The sequence below is a fragment of the Equus caballus genome, chromosome 24 (genome assembly GCF_041296265.1).
Source record: "Equus caballus isolate H_3958 breed thoroughbred chromosome 24, TB-T2T, whole genome shotgun sequence".
Lineage (NCBI taxonomy): Eukaryota > Metazoa > Chordata > Mammalia > Perissodactyla > Equidae > Equus > Equus caballus.
In genome coordinates, this window is record NC_091707.1 from 55,389,537 (window position 1) to 55,399,522 (window position 9,986).

The 9,986-nt window shown below is 59.1% G+C and overlaps 2 long non-coding RNA genes across 2 annotated transcripts; both read left to right on the plus strand.

Annotated features, from left to right (window-relative positions):
* The first annotated feature begins 282 nt into the window (after positions 1-282).
* Positions 283-5,200, plus strand: LOC138920524 (uncharacterized). Its single transcript, XR_011431861.1, has 2 exons — positions 283-677; positions 3,904-5,200. It is a non-coding gene; the product is annotated as an uncharacterized lncRNA (long non-coding RNA).
* Positions 5,201-5,911: 711 nt separating this feature from the next.
* On the plus strand, positions 5,912-7,867 carry LOC138920525 (uncharacterized). Its single transcript, XR_011431862.1, has 2 exons — positions 5,912-5,995; positions 6,313-7,867. It is a non-coding gene; the product is annotated as an uncharacterized lncRNA (long non-coding RNA).
* The last annotated feature ends 2,119 nt before the right edge of the window (positions 7,868-9,986 follow it).

Here is a 9,986-nt window from a genome sequence, read left to right on the forward strand (position 1 = left end):
TCACAGATGTCAGCGGGGCCGGGTCCCTCCTGCTGGGACAATCCTGCCCTGGCCATGAGTTAAACCCAGATGTCTGACTCCTTCTCCAGTGCTCTTTCTGCCAAAGCAGCTCCCCGCAAGGCACCTGGTTTCCTGTGAATGAGTTTCTTTGCCACTGGAATGAACCAAAGGTTCAGATCAAGATTTCGAAATGGTTTTGCCCTGCCTGCCTCCACAGCACCCCTTCCCAGAGCGGGGAGCCGGGAGCTGGCACAGATGCTCTTTCTTGGAGGCGGGGTGGGCGGAATTGGGGGACTAGGCAGCTTCAGAGTTCTGTGCCCGTCTCCATATTCGCTCTGCTCACTGTCAAGAAACTCCCGCCCTCCCCGGATCCTGAAGACGCGGCTCCCCAGTCAGAGAAGAGCTGGATGGAGTTTTGCCACCTGGACAGGAAAGTCAGTCAGAGGGAACAGCCTTGAATGCCCGCGTCCAAAAAGGCAAATGGGGCTGGGAAAGAGGACAGCGCCCTAAATTCTTTTTTGACAAAGGCAGTCTCACCGCCACAAAGGCGAGGAGAAGGGACCCCGGGAAAGAGGGATGATGTTGCTCGTGGAAGAACTTCTCTGGAGTGTTTGGGGAGCTGTCCTGTGAACTGGGCGAAGGCAGAAGGTGGGCACGCTGGGGTCCCTCGTCAGGAGGTGAGGAGGAGCAGCTCACGATTGAGGGCGGGAGGTGACTGTGGGGGGCTGGGCTCCGAAGCCCCCGGCGGGCGGTGCTGAGCCAGCTGCTGGAGGAGGCCCCGCTCCCAGGAACACAGGTAGGTCCCAGCTCAGGTGGCCCTGTGCCCGCGGTGGGCAGGCAAGCTGGGTGCCCTGGCACGGGGAGGAGCCATGCGGTGGTGAGGGGTCAGAAGCCAAGGGGCTGAGGAGTCCCTCTCTGTCTTTGGGATTCCCTTTGTCTGGGTGAGGTTCCCTCCAAGGTGGACACTTGGTGGGGGCAGTGGAGGTGGGGGTGTGCGAGAGGACAGCAATGGTGGCGTTCGAGGAGAAATGGCCCCTGAAGGGTGCACAGGTTTTGGGGGTGTGTGAAAGGCAGAGGGGAGCCGCTGCGGATGAGACAAGGGGGAGGAGCCGGAGATGGGCCACTGAGACGGGTCTTGGGGAATGGGCAGTAGGTGGGAGGAAGAACCTTCCAGCAGGAGGACACAGCCCAGCAAAGGCCTGGAGGCAAGTGAGGAGGCCCCCTGCACCGGCGGCTCTGCTGGGTCCCAGCGGTACAGCCAGGGCACCCGATGTGGCCAGGAGAAGCGTCGGGAAGGAGCAAGAAGGCCAGGGGGTCACACCAGGCTGGGCCCTGTCTCCGGTGGCAGGAGTTGGGACTGATCCACGGACAATGAGAGCTACTGAAGGGTCTTGCTGGGGGTGATGAGGTTCCATTCGTGATGTGGCTCAGGTAAAGGGGAAGCAGTGGAGGCTGTAGCCTGAGGCCAAGGAGGAGGTCGCTGGGTCATGGAGAGAGACAAGGATGAAGGCCCTAGGCCACTCCTGAACTTGCCAGCCTCTGCCCTGACACCAGCAGGCTTCTGGAGATTTCCTCCCTGCTCCTTCCTCCTCCCCTCCCACCTCCCAACCTCCTCTCTTTCCCTCCTCCCCTCCCTCCTCCCCTCCCACCTCTGTGGCTCCTCTCTTTCCCTCCTCCTCTCCTCTCTCCCTCCTCCCACCCACCTTCCCTCCCTCCTCTCTTTTCCCAGCTTTCCTCCCCTCTCTCCTCCCTCCTCCTTTCCTCCTCCTCTCTCTCCCCTCTCTCCTTCCCCTCTTCCTTTCTCCCCCCTTCCTTCCTCCCCTGCATCCCCTTTCTTCTTCCCTCCCTCTCAGCAGCTGCAGCTGAAGGTCTTTGTCCCTGGACAGCAGCCAGGAGCAGGCGGGCTGCCTCAACCTCCCTCCCCTCCAGCCCCAGGGACATCCTCCGGAGCCCCTGCACCCCAGCCAGCCTGTGCACCCCTTCCCAGGCCTGGCCCCTGGGTGGCTTTCTGCAGGGAGGAGAGGGGGCAAGGCAGCCCCCCGAGCAGAGTCCAGTCATCACAGAGGGTCCCTCTGCTCTGCCTCAGCTGCAGACGTATCACAGCGCAGGCCAACCTGGAGCCATGCGGGCCCACCGGGTGCCTGCGTGGCGGAGCCCACCCACCGTAGTCCAGGCTTAGAGGGCCGCGGGCTGGGCAGGGCAGCACCCCGGAGCCTGGGTGGTCGGGGAGGCAGGACAGCCCCTCACCTGGGGATGCGCTAGCAGGTTCACCCCGACCTCCCTTCAGGGCTGGCCACCCCAAGCTGCAGGGGACCCTGCTGGGAGCAACCCCCTGATGGTCACTGGGCACACAGGAAGCTCCCAAGAGGATGAGCTGCCCCAGGAGCACAGCTGACACCTGACAGCTGCCTGCCCACACTCTCAAGACAGTTGCCCCACCTGTCAGACCGGCTGGAATCCTGCTCTGCCCACCCTAGGGGGCTAATGGAGAGGGTACAATGAGGCCACCGTAGGGGACGCCCTTTGGAGCGACCAAGCACCCCTGGAAAGCTGGGGCTGCGGTGCTGTGGGCGCTGGGATGTGGGCCCCACACAGCAGGAAGAGAGCAAGATGCGGAGGGAGGGAGCTGGGAGGGTGGCCTTGGGCCCAGCACCAGGCCAGCCTCCTCAACGAGCTGCTCCTCCGCCCCCTCCCAGCAGGGGGCGGCCGTGACCCCCCTCTCAGGGCTTTGGCTTCAGCGAGGCAGGGAAGTCGCCTCCAGTCCCCTTCCCACGGGGCCTGAGCTGGGCTGGCTGCCACGCCAGGCAGGCCTGGGCCACAGCTGGGGGCAGCTGCCACACTCACTGCCTCTCGGGGGCCTCCCTCGGCCCGGCCTCCGCCATCCTGGAAAGGAGGCCCCTGGGCTGGGGGACGCGCAGTCAGCCGGCACCCACACGGCCAAGCGACCTAGTGGTTTTCCATGGGGGGCCAAAACGAAGCTCCGGGCTCCATTTTCCTGCAAAACCCAAACGGAAAGCCTGGAACCCGTCAGTGGCTATGGAGGGCGGGGCCACCCCGCCAAGGAGACCCAGATGGGCAAAGGGGCTGGGAATGTGATGGGGTTTGCATCCTGCCTCAGCGCTTCCCTCCCCTCCTCCAGGCTCAGTGGGCCGGGGGAGCCCGAGGGCCCAGGGGTGCACGGGACAAGATGATGTAGGAGAGCCTCAGCGCCCTGGAGGCACACCCAGGTGCTCAGTACCATGAGCCCCTTGGGCTGCCTGCTCAGGGACTCAGTTTACCCATCTCATTAAAGGACAGAGTTGCCAAGAGCAGTAATTTTCACAGACTTGGGGGCCCAGCGGCTGCTCTAGGGGTCTCTAGGCCCCTAACTCTCTTTTCAACCAGGGCAGCCACCTTAAAATCTATTCTATGCTGTGGGCTTCTGGGTAAGAATTTGCTGGAACCCTGAGTAGACGTCCACAAAGGGAGGCCCCCGCAGCCCTCCCATACCCGAGCCTATCTGAGCAGGAGCCCAGCAGCCTGCAGGGCGGGGAGGGGGGCTTTGTAGGAAACAACTGGTTTCAGGATGGCCCTTAGCCAGCTGTCACCCAGCTCAGTGACCTCCTTGCAGACTTCTAAGCTCTGGGATTCCAGGAACTGTCAGAAAGCAGAGTGGAGTGCCTCCTGAGAGATGGAGAAGGGCAGGACAGGGCAGATAGCGCTGAATGACCCACCCGTCCCCCGTGCCTCAGTTTCCTCGTCTGGAAAATGGGTATAATAAGAGTACCTCCTCCTAGAGTTGCAAGGATTAAATGAGATAATGCATCTAAAGCTCTTAGTGTGGGTGGCCGGGCGCAAAGTAAGTGCTCAATTAATGGTAACGGTGGTGGTCACTATTATTCGTATCATTATTAATATCCCCAGAACCCACAGGACCTCCTTTGGCTTCTACAAGAACACACATGGAGTCAGCTCACTCCAGCTCTTTCCCTGGACTCGTCTTCCTGAGGAAATGGAGAGCAAGAGGCCCAGAGAGGGGAGGCGCCCAGCCCAGCATACTGGGAATAGAGTCGGAGCCAGTTGTCGAGCTTGGACTGGAAGGGCCACTTCGGTAAATTGTGCACAGGAAACAAGGTTGCACCCCTGTGGGAGCCGGGGAGGGAACCAAAGGCAGCTTTGATATGGCAACTCGGGGTGGAAGCCGGCCACCGCGGCTCAGGGGTGCCACTTTCTGCCGGAGCCACTGACTCTGAAGGCTGCTCTTGGGCTTTCCTCCTAATGTGCTGGGTGCGGATGCGTTTTTTTCAGGGCCCCATCAAAGAAAACGCAATAATGATGCTTCTCACTTAACAGTGATGCTTTAGCATGAATTATTCACATCAGAGATGAAACAGGGACTCTGCAAACTGGGCCAGCTGAAGCAGTCCCTTTCCCGGGGACTATTTTTATCTTCTTTCACAGTCTTTCATCTTGGGAGACATGCGGGCTCCCTTTGCGGTGTGGGGAGCCCATCGCACGGAGCCTAGTTGGCAGGATGTCAGGCCTGAAGCGCTGGGCGCCTCGGAGCCTCTGCCTAGGGTACAAAACCGAAGAAACCCGAGGAAGCGCGGATGATGGGGCCGCGGCACTGCTGATGGGGGTGGCCCAGGTTCTGGGGACCCCGTGTTTCTCAGTTTTGGAGGGCACGTGGAGGCCTGGTCCCTGGCCTTGGGCCTGGAGTCATGACGAGGAAGTCATTTTGCCCCTTGCTTTGTCAGCATCCGATTCTTCCTAGCATTCGCTATGTCTAGAATGCTGCGTGGAGCTCTCGGGAAAGGATGTGTGGGTTCCGGCAGGGCATCGGGAGCAGCCAGCCCTGAGGGAGGAAGGGACCGGGGGATTGCCAGGCTACTCAGGGTCAAGGGGGAACCAGCAGGGTCCCAAACTCTGCAGGTCGTGCCAGCCCAACACTGTCAAACTCATCCATGCCCATTTGTTTTAAGTAGCGCCCTAGACCCTTGCTGTCCCAGACAGATGCCACCAGCCTCGGGGCCTCTCGAGCACTTGAAAGGTGCTTGGTCCAAACTGAGATGTGCTGTGAGTGTAAACAGCGCACTGGGTTTCAAAGACAGTGCGAAGAAGAATGTAAACGATCTCATTAACAATTTTCTATATTGGATACATGTTGAGATGGTAATATTTCAAGCACATTGGGTTAAATAAAATATACTATTAAAATTAATGGCACCTGGTGGTTTTACTGTCTTAAACGTGGGCACTAGCAAATTCAAAGTTACGCACGTGGCTCCCATTTGTGGCTCGATTTATGCTTCTGCGGGAGAGCGCCGCCCTAGAAGGGAGCCTGGGAAGATGAGAGCGGGCGGCTGTCTCTTGTGGGTGGAATTACGGAAGACTTTTTTTCCCCTTTTACACTTTCTCTGCATTCTCTAAGTTTTGCAGAAACTTCAGAACCAGCCCCTCTTGCTTTCTATCAGAGAAGGCGCAGCTACTATTGTTTTTACCGAATGCCCAGGCTCCTGGGAAAGCGGAGCTTTGCTGAGCAGCAGCCCTAGAAGGGACAGTGTCACTAACCGCGCGGTGAGAATGGCTCGGGGAACAGCAAGAGAGTGGGGAGGGTGGGAGCCACCAAAGATTAGAACTGGGGCTCAGGGCCCTGTCAGGCAGGAGCCCAAATGAGGGGTCACAGGGAGGTCTGCTGGTGTGACACAGGAAGTGGCCCCAGCGATGGCTGTGGCCTGCCGGGTGTGCCTTTTCAGGGGTACGTGACGGGAAGCTGCTGTCTTCCTGCTGGGGGCCGGCTGGGCCCATCCATCACTCCTGCAAAGAGTGGAGGCCACTCTGGAGCGGAGCCAAGGTCGGGAGGCCCAGGAGAGAAGGGGGCAGGGCTCCGCCTCCCGTGATGAGATGTTAAAAATAGAGACCCTGCTCGCTCATGGCTTACTGTGGTGCTGGGCGCAGTTGCACACCCTCCACGTGCATTAGCTCATCTCTGCCTGGATCACCAGCCTTTGAGAGAGTAAGTGTTCTTATTCCTACTTCACAGATGAGGAAACTGAGGCACAGAGCCCTTCAGTCGCTTGCCTGGGTCTCAGCGAGTTAGACATTCCTTCGTGGGGTGAACTTACCCGTCCCAGCCACCAGGGGCACCCTTTGCAGCAGCCTAAACCCTGGACCAGCGCCGTCCAACCGAAACGGAACGTGAGCCACATTTTAAAAAAGAAAGGGGAAATGTACTACTAATGTATTTTCTTTAAATCAGTATATCCAAAATATTATCATTCTGACACGTAATCAACATAAAAATTATTATTTTTCTTCTTCTCTTCCCCAAAGCTCCCCAGTACATAGTTGTATATTCTAGCTGTGGGTCCCTCTGGTTGTGGCATGTGGGACGCCGCCTCAACGTGGCCTGATGAGCTGTGCCATGTCCGCGCCCAGGATCCAAACCAGCAAAAACCTGGGCCACCGAAGTGGAGCACGAGAACTTAACCACTCAGCCACGGGGCCGGCCCCCAACAGAAAAATTATTAAGAGATGTTTTACGATCTTTTCTTGTCGAGCCACGTCTTTGAAATCCGACCTCTCGTTCACACAGGACACCTCTGTGTATGGATCCTATGCATTTTAGGCGCTCACTAGCCGCACGTTATCAGTGGTTACCATATGGGACAGTGCAGCCCTAGAATCTGGAAACTTAAAATCAAAGAACTAGCCTGGGATGGCAACTCGGTCCATCTTCTTGGCCAACCCTGACGGTCGGTGCTGGCTGCCTAGAAGCCTGTGTTGAGGAGGATTCCGAGGCAGTGTCTGGATTGGTGCTGTGGTTGACTAGCAATACCTGCCTTGAACATGGAAGGGGGGCTGTGGAAGGGCCTGTGCCTCCGCGGGGGAGCATGCGGGGCACAGACTGAGGGTCCTTTGGTGCGCTGCCTCCTCTGCTTTCCTGCAGCTTTTACTGTCTGCCTCTGGCCAGGTTCCGTGTATACAGCCTGGGTCCTGGCCCTGTTGGCTGCACCTCCGCCCTCCCACTGCGTGACTGCAGACGGGCCACTTTACTTCTCTGAGCCTCAGTTTCCACATCTGGAAAACGGACATAAGAACCCCTACTTGGCAGGACTGTGGTGAGGACTAAAGGAGATGAAACAGGGGTGGAGTGGGTGGTAGCTCCCCGATCGTCCTTCTTTTCAATTCTGTGTCCCCCCACCCTCCACCCCACTCGGGACGCGGGCGAGGTCTGTTCCCACCCAAAACCCTCTCGGGAAGCACACAGCTCCTTGTTGCGCCTGCCCAGGAATTCCTCTGCCTCGTCCAAGGCTGAGTGGGGCCTCCCGCTCCCCTGCTCCCTCCCAGCTGTGCTCCTTGGGCCCCTCCTGCAAGGCCGAGGGTGGCCTCCGGCCTCGGCAGGCAGCACAAGAGCCTATCGTCTCGGCCGCCCAGGCAGGCCTGCCGCTGCCAGCTCCAAGCGGGGCCTCTGGGCCTCTGGGACGGCTGCCTGTGCCGTGCTTTAATCACTCCCCCCCCAGCCCCTGCCGACAGGGACGGCCCCGTCCCCCCTCCCCCAGGACGGGCTTTCCTCCAGCCCAGCACGAGGGGGTCTCCCGCGGCCCCGTGCAAGTTCCCGCTGCTCCCAAGACACCCTGGGTCCTCTCGTGGGGAGGAATTTACATCCGGCGACATCTGGCAGAGAATGAACGGTAAATGGTGAACGCGCCCGCGAGGCAGCCGCTCCAATTAGGGGACAACTAGCTTTTGCTTTCTCTAAGTATGACGGGGAAAGCAATTCTCTGGCCAACCGAGTTTAATCAAAATGTTTTATGCAAGACGAAGCCCTGACCCTGACAAATCTTCCCCCTCTTGCTGGAAATTAAACAAATATATTGTCAGCGCAGATTCCAATGAGCGCATAAACAGATGCGGGGCCCGTGGAGTCATGAGGTTACGGGGTTTCAACAGACTGAGATGAGCAAGGAACAGGCTCGAAGCTTTCGTGGCGTCCTTTGGGCTTTTAGCAGCTCCCGCTCATGCTGGGGGCTGCGGGCAAGCCAGCCTTTCTGCTTCCCCGTGGCATCTTGCCGTCCCCCACCCCCTCAGTGGGGGCAATGCCCTCTCCCTCCCTCTGGCCGTGTCTCCTGAATCACATCCTGAATGCACTTCTGTTCTGACTCGTGCCACGCTGTCCTGCGAGCATTTGCTTCAGCATCTGTCACCCCTGGCAAGCTGTGTCCCATGCGTCTTCGCACCCCTGGCACTGAGGACAATGCCTGGCACACGGAGGACCCTGAACAACTGTGTGTGGGAGGAAGAGAGGGGAGGAGGGAGGGAGGGCAGGCGGGTGAGGTATGAGGACCTTCCTTCGTGGGGGGCGGGGGAGCGTGGTCTAGACACGCCCGGTGTCAGAGTCTGGGGAGCTGACTTGCCCCTCTGCCAGGGCTTGACTCTGTAAGGCTCAGTTTACCGACCAGGGAAGCGGGCATTGTGATGGGTGTGTCTGCTCTGGCTGCAGGGGGAACTGAATGAGGGAGAGGACGCGTGTGGTGTGGACGAGGTGCGAGTTGGTGGGGATGGGAACAGAGGGAGGGCAGGAGAAGGAGCGAACGGCCCCACTGCAGACAGGGTGTGTCTGGGCTGGCTCTTGCAGGAGGAGGGACCAAGGCTCAGAGACGTGACTTATCTCAAGTCCCCCAGCAAGGAAGTTTGTGTGGCCGCCAGGCCTTGCCCAGGACCCTCTGACTCTAACGCCAGTGGTTTTCCTGTCACGCCTGCCCTGGCATTTCCGGTAGTGTAGACTCGTGGTTCCTCAAGGGGGTCTTCCCAAGGGCTGAAGACGAATCATCTGGGAAATGTGAAAAAATTCCAGGCCCCCAGCCCCAGCCTAGAAATTTAGGTTCAGGAGAGGCAGGAGGGCCCTGCCTCTGTGTTTGGGACAAACTGCCCAGGATGACCGGGGGCCACGGTGTGGACCATGCATTTTATAATGACTGTAAGTGTTAGTGCTTGAGGAAGACGAGCGCTCAGCCCCCTCCAGACGGAGGAGGAAGGTGGAGCCCCCCAGTTCCCCGTCTCCCAGCGCTTCCCACCACCTTCTCCTGGGGGCCAGGGTGCCCGTGGCGCAAAGAGGGCCTGAGGCTTGAGAGGACTGTGCTGTGTCCAAGGAGCCCGTGGACCCCCATCCAGAATGCTCCACCGCATTCTGCCATGGAGATGCCTGTGCGTTCCTCTCTCTGTGAGCTGGTCCTGATATCTCGACAGCCCTGGTTTTGGGGGTGAAGGGCAGCAGCCACCCAGGCAGGCCTTGCAGAGTGATGGATTCTGGGGTCAGACAGGCTGGCGTCCTCCTTATGTTATTGATGGAGAAAAAGAGCTCAAGGTCAGAATGGCCCCCGTCAAAGTTCTGGCCTTGGGTATATGAGACTGAATTCCTCCTTGGGTTGAGCCTCTCCTCCTCATGAGATACAGGGAAGAATTCGGGGGAGTAGGCAGAGACTGTGCCAACGGCTAACAGGCTGTCTCAGCCTGGGTCTCAAGGTCTGAGGGGATGATGGAGGGAGTGGGGCTGGCGCGAGGTGCTGAGGTTGCCCTCTTGCCCCCCGAGCCCACCCCCTCACCCCCACCCCTGTCCTACCTCTCCAGCTCGGTGCCCTCTCTCCCGCAGCCTGCACGGACAGTGACCACCATCACAGATCTAACCACATGGCTCTGGAGGGAGGGGTCGCGCTCTCCATTTTTAGGTGAGGAGAGTGGGCTCACTGAGGCCAAGGACACAGTCAAACCTGTGGGACCCTGGAGAACGAGACGTGTGCAGAACATAGGCTGTCACCTCTACCAGGAGGAAGGGGACTTCCCTGTACCCCAGATGAGGAAACTGAGGCTTGGAGAGATGTGGGTCCCCAAGGATGGTGGCAGGACCCTGGCCCCCAGACCCACCCCCGGCTCCACACAACCCCCGTTACCGCAGTGGTCCAAGCCCACCTGGACCACTTCAGTCTGTTTTGTGCATTTCTTGCACG